Raw genomic sequence first — 16004 nt, 5'->3', positions numbered from 1 at the left:
CCACATGGCATGGAGCAACTAAACCCATGTGCCACAGCTACGGAGCCAGTGCTCTAGAGCACACGAGCCACAACTACTGAAGCTCACATGCCTAGAGTCCGTGCTCCACAACAAGAGAAGCCACTGCAATGAGAAGCCCGCGCACCTCAGCAAAGAGTAGACCCTGCTCACCACAACTAGAGAAAGCCCATGCAGCAACAAAGACCCAACTTAGCCATAAATAAATAAATAAATAAATAAATAAAAACAGAATCACAGGACTCCTAGTTCCTCCTCAAGTGATATACATAACAATCTGATGCATATCTTTGAGTTGTTCTGCAGAAAATAAAACCACCACCCAGGTGGAGGTGACTGCATGCTGACCACAAGTGCTAGACCCCAGACTGGTTAGAACCAGAAAGTTGGTGATTAAAATTTCCAAAATGTCATCCTGTTATCTCATCTTCAACCAACCAGAAGAAAGTCCATGAGCTGATCTTGGCACCCTGCAACCCTCACCCCTAATGTTGCCTTTAAAAACCCTTCCCTGAAAGCCAACAGGGAATTCAGGTCTTTTGAGCATGAGTTACCTGTTTGCCTTGCTTGGCACCCTGCAATAAATGCTGTACTTTCCTTCACCACAACTTAGTGTCAGTAGATTGGCTTTCCTGCCTATTGGACAAGTGGACCTGAGTTCAGTTTGGTAATAGCATTAACCCCTGACAAGAGAGTCAGCCTGTCCTTTGAAGATTTGAAGCCAAACTTTGACTTCTCTCTAGCTATGAAAGTCCTAGATGTCATTTTCTTCTAATAGAAGGCTATTTTGTCTACATTGAAAATCTGTTGTTTAGTGTAGCCACCTTTATTAATTGTCTTAGCCACATCTTCTGGATAACTTGCTGCAACTTCTACATCAGCACTTGCTACTTCACCTTGCACTTTTATGTTATGGAAATGACTTCTTTCCTTAAACCTCATGAACCAACCTCTGGTAGCTTCAAACTTTTCTTCTGCAGCTTCCCTACTCCTCTTAGCCTTCATAGAATTGAGTAGAGTTTGGGCCTTGCTCTGGAGCAGGCTTTGGCTTAAGAGAATGTTGTGGCTGGTTTGATCTTCTACCCAGACCACTTAAACTTTCTCCATATCAGCAGTAAGGCTGTTTCACTTTCTTATCATTTGTGTGTTCACTGGAGTAGCACTTTTAATTTCTTTCAAGAACTTTTCCTTTGCATTCACCACTTGGCTAACTGTTTCATGCATAAGGCATAGCTTTTGGCTTATCTCGGCTCTTGACATGCCTTCCTCACTAAGCTTAATCATTTCTAGCTTCTGATTTAAAGTGAGAGACATGTGACTCTTCCTTTCACTTGAACACTTAGAGGCCAGTGTAGGGTTATTAACTGGCCTAATTTCAATATTGTTGTGTCTCAGAGAATAGGGAAGCCCTTGAAGAGGGAAAGAGAAGGGGGGACAGCTGGTTGGTGGAGTGGTAAGAAGAAAGCAACATTTATCAAATTTGCCGTGTTACATGGGCATGGTTTGTGGTGCCCCAAAATAATTACAATAGTAACATCAAAGATCACTGATCACAGACCACCATAACAAATATAATGAAAAAGTGAAGCACAATAAAGTGAGGTGTGTTTGTACTTTCGACTTCTTTCTATAGGTGTACATTAGCTACCCCCAATATATTAGGTTCTTCAGTTTTATGAAATTGATCAGAGCAATAAATTCATTTATTGCCTATGGCACATCAGTTTTTTCCAACAAATATCACCAGTAAAGCTTGAATTGATTTTTGTTTTTTTCTTTGGCCGCACAGCATGTGGGATCTTAGTTTCTCCACCAGGGATCAAGCCGGTGCCCCCTGTAGTGGAAGTGCACAGTCCCAACCACTGGACCAGCAGGGCAGTCCCAAGCTTGAATTGATTTTTGAAAGAAGAGAAAAGCACCAGACTGTTTGAACTAGGATTTAAAATATTTCTCACTCAGTAATTTATATTTAGCAGGTTTAGACCTATTTTGATTAGTTCTCTCTTTTTTTTTTTAACTGTGGTAAAATACACAATGTAGAATTTACCACCTTAACCTTTTATAAGTGTACAATTCAGTGTATTAAACATATTCACATTGTTGTGCAACCAATCTCCAGAACTCTTCTCATCTTGCAAAATTGAAACTCAACACCCATTAAACAACTCCCCATTCCTCCCTCCCTGTAGTGCTTGACAACCACAATTCTATTTTCTGTTTCTGAATTTGACTCTTCTAAGTACTTAATATAGATGGAATCATAGAGTATTTGTCCTTTTGTGCATGGCTTATTTCACTTAGCATAAGGTTCATATATGTTGTAGCATGTGTCAGAATTTCCTTCCTTTTTAAGACTGAATAATATTCCATTGTATGTGTATGTTACATTTTGCTTACCCGTTCACTTGCATTTCTTCCATCTTTTGGCTATTGTGGATAATGCTGCCTATGAACCTGCTTTCAGTTCTTTTTTTCCCCCAGTCTTATTGAGATATAATTGACATACAGCACTGTATACGTTTAAGTTGTACAGCATAGTGATTTGATTTAAATACATCATGAAATTATTACCACAGTAAGTTTAGTGAACATCCATTATCTCATGTAGATACAAAATTAAAGAAATGGAAAAAAATTTTTTTCCTTGTGATGAGAACTCTTAGGATTTACTCTCTTAACAACTTTCATATATAACATACAGCAGTGTTCATTATATTTATCATGTTATACATTACATCCCTAGTACTTATTTATCTTATAGCTGGAAGTTTGTACCTTTTGATTGCCTTCATCCAATTCTCCCTCCTCCCCCTCCCCACCTTGGTAACCACAAGTTTGATCTCTTTTTCTATGAGTTTGTTTGTTTGTTTTTGAAGTACAATTGACTTACAACACTATGTTAGTTCCTGTTACACAGCATAGCGATTCGATATTTCTATATATTTCAAAATGATCACCATGCTAAGTCTAGTTATGATATGTCACCAAAGATATTACATAGATATTGAATATATTCCCCAGACTGTACATTTCATACCCATACTCATTTATTTTGCAACTGGAAGTGTGTACCTCTTAATTTCCTTCACCTATTTCTTTTCTCCCCCCAGCCACCATTCTCTCTGGAAACCACCTATTTGTTCTCTGTATCTATAATTCTGTTTTGTTTTGTTTACTCATTTGTTTTGTTTTTTAGATCCCACATATAAGTGAAATCATTCTTCTTTTGATCTTTTGCATTGTAATTTGATGACTAGTGTTCTGTTTGGATGCTTTTCTCTTTTTTTGTGTGTGGTTTTATTATAGATTTTTGGCTTGTGGTTACCATGGGGTTTATTTATTTTTTAATATCTTTTAAAAACATTTTATTTATTTATTTATTTTATTTTTCTGCATTGGGTCTTTGTTGCTGCGCGTAGGCTTTCTCTAGTTGCAGCAGGTGGAGGCTACTCTTCATTGTGGTATGCAGGCTTTTCATTTCGGTGGCTTCTCTTGTTGTGGAGCACGGGCTCTGGGCACGTGGGCTTCAGTAGTTGTGGCACAGGGGCTCAGTCGTTGTGGCTTGTGGGTTCTGGAGCGCAGGCTCAGTAGTTGTGGCACACGGGCTTGGTTGCTCTGCGGCATGGGGGATCCTCCCAGAGCAGGGCTCGAACCTGTGCCCCCTGCATTGGCAGGCGGATTCTTAACCACTGTGCCACCAGGGAAGTCCCTACCATGACGTTTATATATAGCTATATATCTATATGTATGTGATTATTTTAAGTTACTGATCTCTTAAATTCAGATGCATTTTGACAGCCCTGCATTTTTACTCCCCCCCGACTCCCCACCCATGTTTGCTGGTTTTGACATCATATGCTACATCTGTGTGTAACCCTTAACTACTTATTGTGAATACAGATGATTTTAGTACTTTTGTCTTTTAACTCTTCTACTAGCTTTACATGTGGTTGGTTTACTACCTTTACCAATGAGATTTTTCTTTTTGTAGTTTCTATATTTCTAGTTGTGGACTTTTTTAAATTTTACTTAGAGAAGTCCGCTGAACATGTCTGTAAAGTTGGTTTGGTGGTGCTGAACTCTTTTAGCTAGCTTTTTCTTGTCTGTAAACTTTAGATTTCTCTATCAAATCTGAATGAAAGCCTTGAAAGGTAGAGTATTCTTGGTTGTAGGTTTTTCTTTTTCATCACTTTAAATATATTGTGCCACTCCCTCTAGCCTGCAGAGTTTCTGCTGAAAAGACAGCTGATAGCCTTATGGGAGTTCATCTGTAACTTGTTGCTTTTACATTGCTGCTTTTAATATTCTGTCTTTATCTTTAATTTTTGCCATTTTGATTACAATGTGTCTGTGTGTTGTCCTCTTTGGATTGATCCTCTTGAGACTCTCTGTGCTCCCTGGACCTGGATGTCTGTTTTCTTTTCCAGGTTAGGGAAGTTTTCAGGTATTATATCTCGAAATATGTTCTCTGTCCTTTTCTTTCTCCTTTCCTTCTGGGACCCCTACAGTGTGAATGTTAGAATGCTTGATGTTGTCTGAGAGGTCTTTTAAGCTGTCCTCATTTCTTTTTTCTGTTCAGCTTCAGTGATTTTCACTACTCTGTCTTCCAGCTTGCTGATCCATCCCTCTGTATCACCTAATCTACTGTTGATTCCTTCTAGTGTATTTTTTATTTTATTTATTGTATTCTTCAACTCCATTTGGTTCTTCTTTATATTCTCTAACTCTTTGTTAAAAACTTCTGACTTCTGACTCTTTTCATCCAATCTTCTCCTGAGTTCTTTGAACATTTTTTTTTTCTTTGAACATTTTTACAATCATTACCTTGAACTCTTTATTGGGTAGATTGCTTATCTCCACTCACTTAGTTCTTCTGGAGATTTATCTTGTCCCTTCATTTGGAACATATTCTTCTGTCACCTCATTTTGCCTAATTTGCTGTTTTTATTTCTATATATTTGGTAGGTTGGTTATGTTTCCTGATCTTGGAGAAGTGGCCTTTTGTAGGAGACATCCTATACATCCCAGTAGTGCACTTCCCTCTGGTCACCAGAGCTATGTGCGTGGGTCCTTCTGTTGTGGTGGGTTGACTACTATGGGTGGTCTGGTAGGTGTGGCTGGCCCCCTGTCTGGTTGGTTGCCATGTCCTGACTTGTGCAGAGGCTACTGGCTGCTGGTGTATGGGGCCAGGTCATGAGGAGCCTGGCTCTGGGGCTCCAGGGGTCCTGGGGCTAGTGCCGGCACACTGATGGGCAGAGCCATGTTCCAGGGTGGGTGGTTGTGGGGCTGGGGGTCCTGGATCTAGTGTTGGCCTGCTTGTGGGTAGGGCTAGTTCCTGACAGAGCTGGCTGTGGGGTCTGGGGTGTCCCAAGCTGGTATTGGCCCACTGGTGAGTGGGGCTGGATCCTGAGGCAGCCAGCTGAGGGGTCCAAGGTGTCGCAGAGCTGTTGTCAGCTTGCTAGTGGGTAGGGCCAGGGCCCAGGGGCGTGGGGGTGGGCAGGTTCCTGATATGGTTGACTCTGGGGTCCTGGGTATCTTGAAGGTGGTATCAGCCTACTGGTATTGGATTCCTCTGCTGGTGCCTGCCCACTGGTGGGAGAGGCTGGTCCTGAGGCTAGTGCTGGCCCACTGGTGGGTGAGGCTGTGTCCCAGTGTCTCTGGCCAGTCTACTGGTAGGTGGGGCTGTGTTCCTGCTTGGCTAGCTGCTGGACTGAAGTGTCCCAGTACTGGTGCTGAGAGGCTGGTAGGTGGGGCTGGGTCTCGGCATTAATAAGCTAAAGGGTGGATTCCAAATTGGCACTTGCCAGTACCAATGTCCGCATGGTAGAATGAGCTCCCCAAAATGGCTGCTGCCAGTGTCTTTGTCCCCAGGATGAGCTCCAGTTGTCTCCTGCCTCTCCAGGAGGCTCTCGAAGATCAGCAGGGGGTTCTGACCCAGGCTCTTTTCAAATTACTGCTTCTGTGCTGAGTCCTGGAGTGTGTGAGATTTTGTGTGTACCCTTTGAAAGTGGAGTCTCTATTTCCCACAGCCCTCTGCCTCTGCTGAAAGTAAGCCCCACTGGCCTTCAAAGCCAAATGTGGGGCTTGTTGTCCCGGTGCAAGACCCAGGCCTGGAGAGCTGGTTGTGGGCCTTGGACTCCTTGTTCCTTGAGAAGAACCTCTTCAACTGTAGTTGTCCTCCCACTTGTGGTTCGCCTACCTGGGGATATGGGTTTTGACTATATCATGTCACCACCCCTCCTACCCAACTTTTTGTGGTTCCTTCTTTATTTCTTTAGTTGTAGAAGATCTTTTCTCCTGGTCTTCCAGTTTTTCTCATCAGTATTTCCTCTGTAAATAGTTGTTATTTTGGTGTGCCCGTGGGAGGAGGTGAGTTCAGGATCTTCCTACTTCACCATCTTGGCCAGTCCTCTCAGTTCTTTTGGATATATACCCATAAGTGGAATTGCTGGATCGTATGATAATTCTGTCTTTAATTTTTTTGAGGAATTGCCTTACCATTTTCTATGGTGGCTGTACCATTTTACATTCCCACTAGGAGTTCCAGTTTCTTCACATCCTCATTCACAGCTGCTATTTTCTGTTTTTTTTTTTTTTTTTTGATAGTATCCATCCTAATGGGTGTTTTCAATTTTCATTTTGGTTTTGATTTGCATTTCCCTAAAGACTCGTGATGTTGAGCATCTTTTCATATGCTTATTGGCCATCTGTATATCTTCTTTGGAGAAATGTCTATTGTCCTTTGTGCACTTTTCAATCACTTGTTGTTAACTTGTAGGAGTTCTTTATATATTCTAGATATTAACTCCATATCAGATAAATGATTTGCAAATATTTTCTCCCATTCTGTGGGTTGTCTTTTCACTCTGTTGACTGTGTCTTTTGATGCTCAGAAGTTCTCTGTTTAAAAATTTTTATTATTTAAGACATTTAAGAAGAATAATACAATAAGGAACCTTGTGTCTACTATCCAGCAAATTAAATATTACTAAATAAGTTGAAGCCTCCTTGTTTTCTCCTTCTTGATCACAAGTCCCTTGCCATCTCTCAAAGGTAACCACTAATGAATTTGATGTTATTCCAACTAGTTTATATTCCTATCTCAGCCTGTTAGTGTATTAGAAGCTTACCATGACAGAGGTAAAAATACTGCAAAGGTCCTGTGGAAGGCTGAGATGGGAAGGGCTATTTATTAGATTTTTTTTTTTTAAGTTGAAAGCCCAGTCCAGCACCCTCAGACAGTTTTATATAATAGGTGCACAGAAATATTTGTTGAATGACTATTTGGTACCCAGGTACTTTTTTAAAAAAAAAATTATTTTAGGGCTTCCCTGGTGGCGCAGTGGTTGAGAGTCCGCCTGCCGATGCAGGGGACACGGGTTCGTGCTCCGGTCCGGGAAGATCCCACATGCTGTGGAGCGGCTGGGCCCGTGAGCCATGGCCGCCGAGCCTGCGCGTCCAGAGCCTGTGCTCCGCAACGGGAGAGGCCACAACAGTGAGAGGCCCGTGTATTGCAAAAAAAAAAAAATTATTTTATTATTTACTTTAGGCTGCGTTGGGTCTTTGTTGCTGTGAACGGGCTTTCTCTAGTTGCGGTGAGTGGGGGCTCGTCCTTGTTGCGGTGCGCTGGCTTCTCATTGCAGTGGCTTCTCTTGTTGCGGAACACGGGCTCAGTTGGTCCGCGGCATGTGGGATCTTCCCGGACCAGGGCTTGAACCCATGTTCCCTGCATTGGCAGGCGGATTCTTAACCAGTGCACCACCAGGGAAGCCCAGTATCCAGGTACTTTTGATTGAAGACAATTAAAGTACCAATATTACATCACTTTGAAGTGAATTCTACGTATCTTTTGAGTTAGTATTATTATGTGTTTTACCAATAAATGGACAGCTATGGCAGAGTAAATGTTTTCTTAGAAGTAGTGAAACTGAGGGGCAAACTTGGGTTTGGAGCATTTAGCTGTAAATGCATATAGTGCATTTAGCTGCCTCTGTTAATTGAGACTTGTAGACAAGACAAGCAGAGTAAGAGAATGGAGAAGTATTACATTCCTGGTTTAAGAAAATGAGTTGTAAGTTCTGAAGAGGGTGATTCGTCAGGTCTGACTCTGGGCAAGGACCTGTTGAAACAAATAGTGTGATGTTCACAGGGTAGAAGTGAAGAACCTGACCTCCATTATAAGCTGAAAATGAAATCCTTCTCTAGTGAGGCCATACTGGGAGCAGCAGCAGCTGCTACTGCTATGCTGCCGCCTGAATTTGGTGGCTATGTGAGGTGGCCAGAGCAGGAAATGATTCCGTGGCAGTAGGCATGTATAGAGAAGGACTTGTTCTGGCTCTGTCCAAGTGGTTACACAGGTTGTGGGTGTCACTTTAAACATACAAAGACCTGCTGGCTGGAGGAGGAGCAACTTCCTGAGGATCAGGTGCACATCTGAAGGGATGAGCTCATCCTTCTAACCAGACCTGCTCTAGATGCTGAGTGAATGTTTTCCTAATTGCAAGTCCTGCAGCTGGGAGAAGCAGGAAATGGTTGAAGCTTCAGGCACTTTGTGAGTAGCAAATAAACAGAAGCAATTTTGGGACTCTTTTGAAATGTGTGGTTGTGAATATCAAGTTGAAGGTGACACATGTGCACATTCATTCTTTTCTCTAAGTTGAGGTTTGCAGTAAAGTGTGTCGATGGTTGAGGAAAGCTTTGGTGGTTTTAACTTTATTCTAGTGATTCGTTTTGAGGTGACTTAATAGTTTATTTCCTATACTGTCTTGTTTTATTTTGCTTCTTTGGGAAACAAAAATCCTGGGGGTTCCTTTTTAATTTCCAGGGATCTCTATGGCTTTTTTAAAGCTTTAGTTAATGGGACTTAGCTGCTTTTTAAGTCCCCTGTGCTGGCTTTCAGAGCCCTATGCATGATTGTATTTTGTTTTTTGTTTTAATTTACCTAAACTATTCACTTTAAGTAAGCTTCTTTAAAATTAAGTTGGCTTAAAAAAGAAATATCAATTATTAATTATTTTTTAGTAAACTTTTTTCTTTTGAGATACTTCTCAAAATTCACACAGAAATAGAGGTCTGATATACTCTTTACCCAGTTTCATCCAGTGGTAATATCTTGTAAAACTGTAGTGCCAAATCACAACCAGCATATTGACATTGATACAGTGAGGGTACAGAATATTTTCATCACCACAGGATACATCATATTACCCTTTTACAGCTATACCCACTTCCTTTGCATCTACCCACTCCTTAACCCCTGTCAACCACTAACTGAAAAATCAGTTTTTAAGCAAGAAGCTTTGTGTGCTGTCTTAAGTAGTTTTGTGTTAGAGATCTACATGACCTTATGAAAAGAGCCCTAGGCTGCAATAGGAGATTTTGGTTCATTGTAGCTCTTTGACCTTGGGTAAATAATTTAAATTTCTCTGTTCTTCGGTTTCCCTATTGTAAAATAGGATAATGGTATATTAATTTCTATTTAACCTATTTATAGGATTTTTGAGAAATTCTAAAGTTCTTTAAAAAATAAGCACTCTATAGATTATTACTAGCAGCAAGGACAATAGTTTTCAAACTAGGGAGTATATAGCAAATTGTAAACTACAAACTATCCCAGATGGCAAGAATGATCATTTTAAAGTGAATTTAAATTTTAAGACTCAGTTGAATTTCAGAGTACTGAATTAACTGGCTGATGATCTCAGAGTCACTGTTGTTAATCTTTGAGAAATCATAAAAACCAGAGAGAGACAAATGTCCTGATATCCAAAAAGAGGAAAGTAGTTGGAAAAGTGCAGACCTGTAAAATTAATGTTAAATACAGAAAAATTAAATTATAAGTGATCAAACAGATGATATGGAGTATTAACCCAAAAGATTTAGTATAGGCTGATTTATCATAACAAATTTCTTCTATTTCTATTCTTAAATTCTATTACTTCTATTTAGAATTACAAGGTTAATAGATCAAGAGATTGTTCTTGTTACAGTCATAATCCCACAGTTTCCCAGTCTTTCTTTCTTTTTTTTTAAATTAAGGGTACTTTAATTAATTAATTAATTTTTATTTTTGGCTGAGTTGGGTCTTCCTTTCTGGGCAAGGGCTTTCTCTAGTTGCGGCAAGTGGGGGCCACTCTTCATCGCGGTGCACGGGCCTCTCACTTTCGTGGCCTCTCTTGTTGCGGAGCACAGGCTCCAGACGCGCAGGCTCAGTAGTTGTGGCTCACGGGCCTAGTTGTTCCGTGGCATGTGGGATCTTCCCAGACCAGGGCTCAAGCCCATGTCCCCTGCATTAGCAGGCAGACTCTCGACCACTGCGCCACCAGGGAAGCCCCAGTCTTTCTTTTTTTAACAGCTTTATTTGGATATAATGCACATACCATATAATTCACCCATTTAAAGTATACAATTCAATGGCTTTTGGTTTATTGCATTTTTTTTTTTTAAAGTAGATGTACCATTACATTCTCCTAGAATTGTACAAGGGCTCCAGTTGTCAGGGTTTTTTTGTTTTTGTTTTTTTAATTAATTAATTTATTTTTGCTGTGTTGGGTCTTAGTTTCTGTGGGAGGGCTTTCTCTAATTGTGGCAAGCAGGGGCCACTCTTCATCGCGATATTAATGTTTTTTAATGTTTAAATTAATGCAATTTATTTAAACATCTTTATTGGAGTATAATTGTGTTACAATGTTGTGTTAGTTTCTGCTGTATAACAAAGTGAATCAACTATATGTATACATATATCTCCATATCCCCTCCCTCTTGCGTCTCCCTCCCACCCTCGCTATCCAATCCCTCTAGGTGGTCACAAAGCACCGAGCTCCCTGTGCTATGCAGCTGCTTCCCACTAGCTATCTATTTTACATTTGCTAGTGTATATATGTCCATGCCACTCTCTCACTTCGTCACAGCTTACCCTCTCCCGCTCCCGTGTCCTCAATTACATTCTCTACGTCTGTGTCTTTATTCCTGTCCTGCCCCTAGGTTCATCAGAACCATTTTTTTTTTTTTAGATTCCATATATATACGTATTAGCATACGGTATTTGTTTTTCTCTTTCTGGCTTACTTCACTCTGTATGACAGACTCTAGGTCTGTCCACCTCACTACAAATAACTCAATTTCGTTTCTTTTTATGGCTGAGTAATATTCCATTGTATATATGGGCCACATCTTCTTTATCCATTCATCTGTTCATGGACACTAAGGTTGCTTCCATGTCCTGGCTATTGTAAATAGTGCTGCAGTGAACATTGTGGTACATGATTCTTTTTGAATTATGGTTTTCTCAGGGTATATGCCCACTAGTGGGATTGCTGGGTCATATGGTAGTTCTGTTTTTAGTTTTTAAGAAAAAAACTGTTCCGTACTGTTCTCCATAGTGACTGTATCAAGTTACGTTCCCACCAACAATGCAAGAGGTTTCTTTTTTCTCCACACCCTGTCCAGCATTTATTGTTTGTAGATTTTTTGATGATGGCCTGTGTGCGGTGATACCTCATTATAGTTGTTTTTTTAAAAATTAATTTAATTTATTTATTTTTGTCCGTGTTGGGTCTTCGTTGCTGCGTGCAGGCTTTCTCTAGTTGCGGAGAGCGGGGACTACTCTTTCGTTGCGGTGTGCGGGCTTTTCATTGTGGTGTCTTCTCTTGTTGTGGAGCATGGGCTCTAGGCACGTGAGCTTCAGTAGTTATGGCACGCAGGCTCAGTAGTTGTGGCTCACGGGCTCTAGAGCGCAAGCTCAGTAGTTGTGGTGCATGGTCTTAGTTGCTCCACGGCATGTGAAATCTTCCTGGACCGGGGCTCAAACCCATGTCCCCTGAATTGGTAAACGGATTCTTAACCACTGCGCCACCAGGGAAGTCCACCTCATTGTAGTTTTTTTGTTTGTTTGTTTGTTTTTGTTTTTGTTTTTGCTGTACGCGGGCCTCTCATTGTTGTGGCTTCTCCCGTTGCGGAGCACAGGCTCCGGACGCGCAGGCTCAGCAGCCATGGCTCACGAGCCTAGCCGCTCCGCGGCATGTGGGATCTTCCCGGAGCCTAGCCGCTCCGCGGCATGAACCCATGTCCCCTGCATCGGCAGGCGGACTCTCAACCACTGAGCCACCAGGGAAGCCCCTCATTGTAGTTTTGATTTGCATTTCTCTAATGATTAGTGATGTTGAGCATCCTTTCATGTGTTTGTTGGCAATCTGTATATCTTCTTTGGAGAAATGTCTATTTAGGTCTTCTGCCCATTTTTGGATTGGGTTGTTTGTTTTTTTAATATTGAGCTGCGTGAGCTGCTTGTATATTTTGGAGATTAATCCTTTGTCAGTTGCTTCGTTTGCAAATATTTTCTCCCATTCTGAGGGTTGTCTTTTCTTTCTCCCAATCTTTCATGATACATTTATAGCTGTTATATAGTAAAATATGGTTTGGTTGATTGACTAAATGAATGTGTTGAAGATTGAATAATTGTATCCACTTAGACTCTTGATTTCACCAGGAAAAGCCTCTGGTGGATTTTCTTTGGACCTTGGATAGAGTAAAACAATTTTATTTATTTATTTATTTATTTTTGGCTGCGTTGGGTATTCATTGCTGCACGTGGGCTTTTCTCTAGTTGGGGTGAGCGGGGGCTTCTCTTCATTGCGGTGAGCGGGCTTCTCGTTGCAGTGGCTTCTCTTGTTGCGGAGCATGGGGCTCTAGGCACATGGGCTTCAGTAGTTGTGACACATGGGCTCAGTAGTTGTGGTGCATGGGCTTAATTCCTCCGCAGCATGTGGGACCTTCCCGGACCAGGGCTCGAACCCATGTCCCCTGCATTGGCAGGCAGATCCTTAACCACTGCGCCACCAGGGAAGTCCCATTAAAACATTTTTAAAACAAGTTAATCAGAGATGTAAGTATTGGAAAGATGCAGGAGTAGTTAATTTGACAGATGATAAATAAAGCCTTAAAAATTACGTCCATAGGGTGAAATCATGGGCTCAAACTGAAATTATACTTAGCAGGAGTAAGTCCTTGAATATTTAAATTCAAAACTTCAAATGCACAATAACAGGATGAGGAAGAGCTGGTTGGGCAGCAGTTCATGTGAAAAATATCTGGGAATTTTGGTTAATCACAAATGTAGCAGCAACTGCCTGTGCAATGTGGCTGCTAAAAACACCTTCAGCTATATTACGTTTATCCAGGTCATAAAAGTTTTGGTTCCAATATATTTTTGTGCTAGGTTGGAAATACATTTTTGCATATTGGTTTAAATGGACACTGATAAAGTTGAGAGCATTCTAAGGAAGGGAGACTGGACCAAAAATGGTCTGAAAACCATTTATGTAGGAAATTGTTGGGATTTGAGGAGGGGAGTATTGAGAAATTTTAAAATAATTTTAAACATTTATTTAAATTTTATGCAATTTAAAATTGAAACATGGGTATTTGTTATATAATTTTTCTTTCTCTCTTAGAAATAAAACAACAGAGATAAAACCAAAGCCCCTTCCCTCTACCTCCCTACAAGGAACTTTATCTTATTTTTATCAAAGTAATACATGTGCATAGTTTTAAAAATGTGGGTCTTCTCTGGTGGCACAGTGGTTAAGAATCCGCCTGCCAGAGCAGGGGACACAGGTTTGAGCCCTGGTCCAGGAGGATCCCACATTCCGCGGAGCAACTAAGCCTGTGCACCACAACTACTGAGCCAGTGCTCTAGAGCCCGTGAGCCACAACTACGGAAGCCGGCGTGCCTAGAGCCCGTGCTCCTCAGCAAGATAAGCCACCGCAATGAGAGGCCCGCGCACCGCAATGAGGAGTGCCCCCCGCATCGCTGCAGCTGGAGAAAGTCTGCGTGTGGCAACGAAGACCCAGCGCAGCCAAAAATAAAATAAATAAAAATAAATAAAATTTAAAATGTGAATAGTTTATATGTGTAGAAGGAAAAATAGCAGTTATCCCTCCCCACAGAGGCAACTATAATCAAGTGTCTTAAATATTTCTAAAAATATAATCATATTAGTTGCTTTTAAAAACTGTTAAATGTATATAAAGTGTTCAATATAAAGAATATGAAGTGTTGGCGCTTTTAAATACATATATGTGTTCTCCGGTATATTTTCACCATAGTTATGTGATTTGGGGTCGTTATTTATTATTTATATTATACCAATATTGAACCTGAGCTACATCATGTACAATGATGATAATTCTTTTTTTGTTTTGTTTTGAAAAATTACATCTTATTTATTTTTAAAACCAAACCACTAGGAAAATATATCACCGTCTTGAAACAGCAAACAGACAGGCTATATTATCAAGTAATAAGTTGCTAAAAACGCAACAGGGTCCTTAATAAAACGATAAGGTGCCAGAACTGGGGCAAGAACAACCCATGTCGCAAAAGTGGTATTTGGTAACGGGGGCGGGGGGCTGTGTCCCATTTTTTGCTCTAAAAGAGTCACAGCTTGCCCCTGAGTTGCTTACTTTTTCTCCTTTGACCTTCATGTTGCCAAGGGTTTGTTTCAACAGAGCTTTGTTATTACAGGGGGCAAAGTAAGCAATACTGGGTTTAGGCTTTCATTCTATTTTGTTTTATGAAAACCAGATTTTTCCAAAGCCAGTACTTCATAACTCTCTTAATTAAGCAGCTAACAATTCATCTTTCGCTGTTCATTCCTGAATACTAGCATATAGCACAATCAAAATCCCATTTCCCTTCAAGGGTGAGTGTCACTGCAAGATTGTCTTGTGATTCGGCTGGCTCTGCTGCAGACAGCCTCAGGGCTCATCATGGCTGCCAGTTAGAGGGAAAGTTTGCTTCCCCTACCAGTGTGATAGCGCTTCTTATATTTTTACAGGGTCTCCAGGCTGAAAGATGTCATGTGTGAGAATTTTAAGAAATGCGCATCCACATTTTGACGGCCAGAAATGAATACCTGCAAGGACCCTTTCAAAGTTTTTATCCAAACTACCTCCCCCAACTCTACATCTTAAAGTAACTTCATGCCCTTGTATATAAAACAAAACCAAGCAAAACAGATCCCCAGAAGCCCCCTTCTAAATTAGTGACCTCATGGATTTTGTTTTATTTCCAGTTTGTGGAAAATGTTGTAGTGATCCTTCTGGTAAACAGCTCATAGTATCTGTGCCAGGATAAGCACTTGCCACATGAAATTCAGGCTCACAAAAACTCTCCTGTGCTATCTTGTGCTATCTCTGACCCAAATTTTAGCACCAATTTTTTTCACTTTCTAGGATTCAAACACAAGGGAACCAGTGTCCAGAGGCAAGTGACATAGGCCTTAAACTTGCAGCCATCCTTAATTTCCTCATTCATAAACTTTCCTTAGAAAACTCAAATCCCCATTCCTCTTTTTAAACAGATTCCTGCCTTCAGCCCCAATGGCCAATAGCAGACATCTATTTCCCAATGGACGAGAGACACTCCTTCATCTTCTTGGTCATGGTTGGGGTGAGGTTCATGTGGTCATCCACACACTTGTTCACGCAACTCTCCAGCTGCTGCTTCACCTGAAGCTCTTTACTCCCTGCATCTATTGAATCTTTGGCTTTGTCGTTGCAATGCATAGTGCACCGGGCCAGACCATCCTGGAACTTCTCCAGCTCGCTGGTCACCAGGGCCTGGGCTTGAGCCAGAGGTGCATGGCAGCACGCAATGCACTGGTGCACTTGCTGCATGGACGCCTGGCTGTCCTCACAACAGACGGTGCTGCAGTGGGACATGAGGCCCTGCATCTTTCCCAGATGTTCTGTCTCTCCAGACTCTTCACCATAGAGTCTACCGCCTCCTGCACCAGGAGCTGCTGCAGCTCTGCCATGGCGACCTGGCGCTGCTCCCTGCTGGCCGGCACCCACATGGACTCCCGCTCAGGAGCCCGCTGCCTCGCTGCTTCCTGGGTCACTGTGGCCCGCCCTTTCCAGATAATTCTTTTCTTATACAATTTTTCATTTTCCTAAGCATAATTGCCTTGCTTTTTTCATTTGCT

At 41.4% G+C, this 16004-nt stretch overlaps 1 protein-coding gene and 1 pseudogene across 3 annotated transcripts in view; one reads left to right on the top strand and one right to left on the bottom strand.

Annotated features, from left to right (window-relative positions):
- The window catches only part of USP54 (ubiquitin specific peptidase 54), a 149257-nt gene that overhangs the window by 22058 nt on the left and 111195 nt on the right, over nt 1-16004 (top strand). The window contains exon 1 of one of the 2 annotated variants that reach the window (XM_082673119.1): nt 15380-15469. The exons of the other annotated variant lie outside the window; for it this stretch is intronic. The gene's annotated coding sequence lies outside the window, so the exon portion shown is untranslated. Of the gene's footprint in view, nt 1-15379; nt 15470-16004 lie in introns of those variants that run through there. 2 annotated transcript variants of the gene reach the window in all.
- LOC309834398 (protein FAM136A-like) lies at nt 15418-15836 on the bottom strand (annotated as a pseudogene). The gene has a single exon. The product of its transcript is annotated as a protein FAM136A-like (transcript).

The sequence above is a fragment of the Grampus griseus genome (genome assembly GCF_964374135.1).
Source record: "Grampus griseus genome assembly, chromosome: 16".
Lineage (NCBI taxonomy): Eukaryota > Metazoa > Chordata > Mammalia > Artiodactyla > Delphinidae > Grampus > Grampus griseus.
This window is presented reverse-complemented; position numbering and strand designations above follow the sequence as displayed.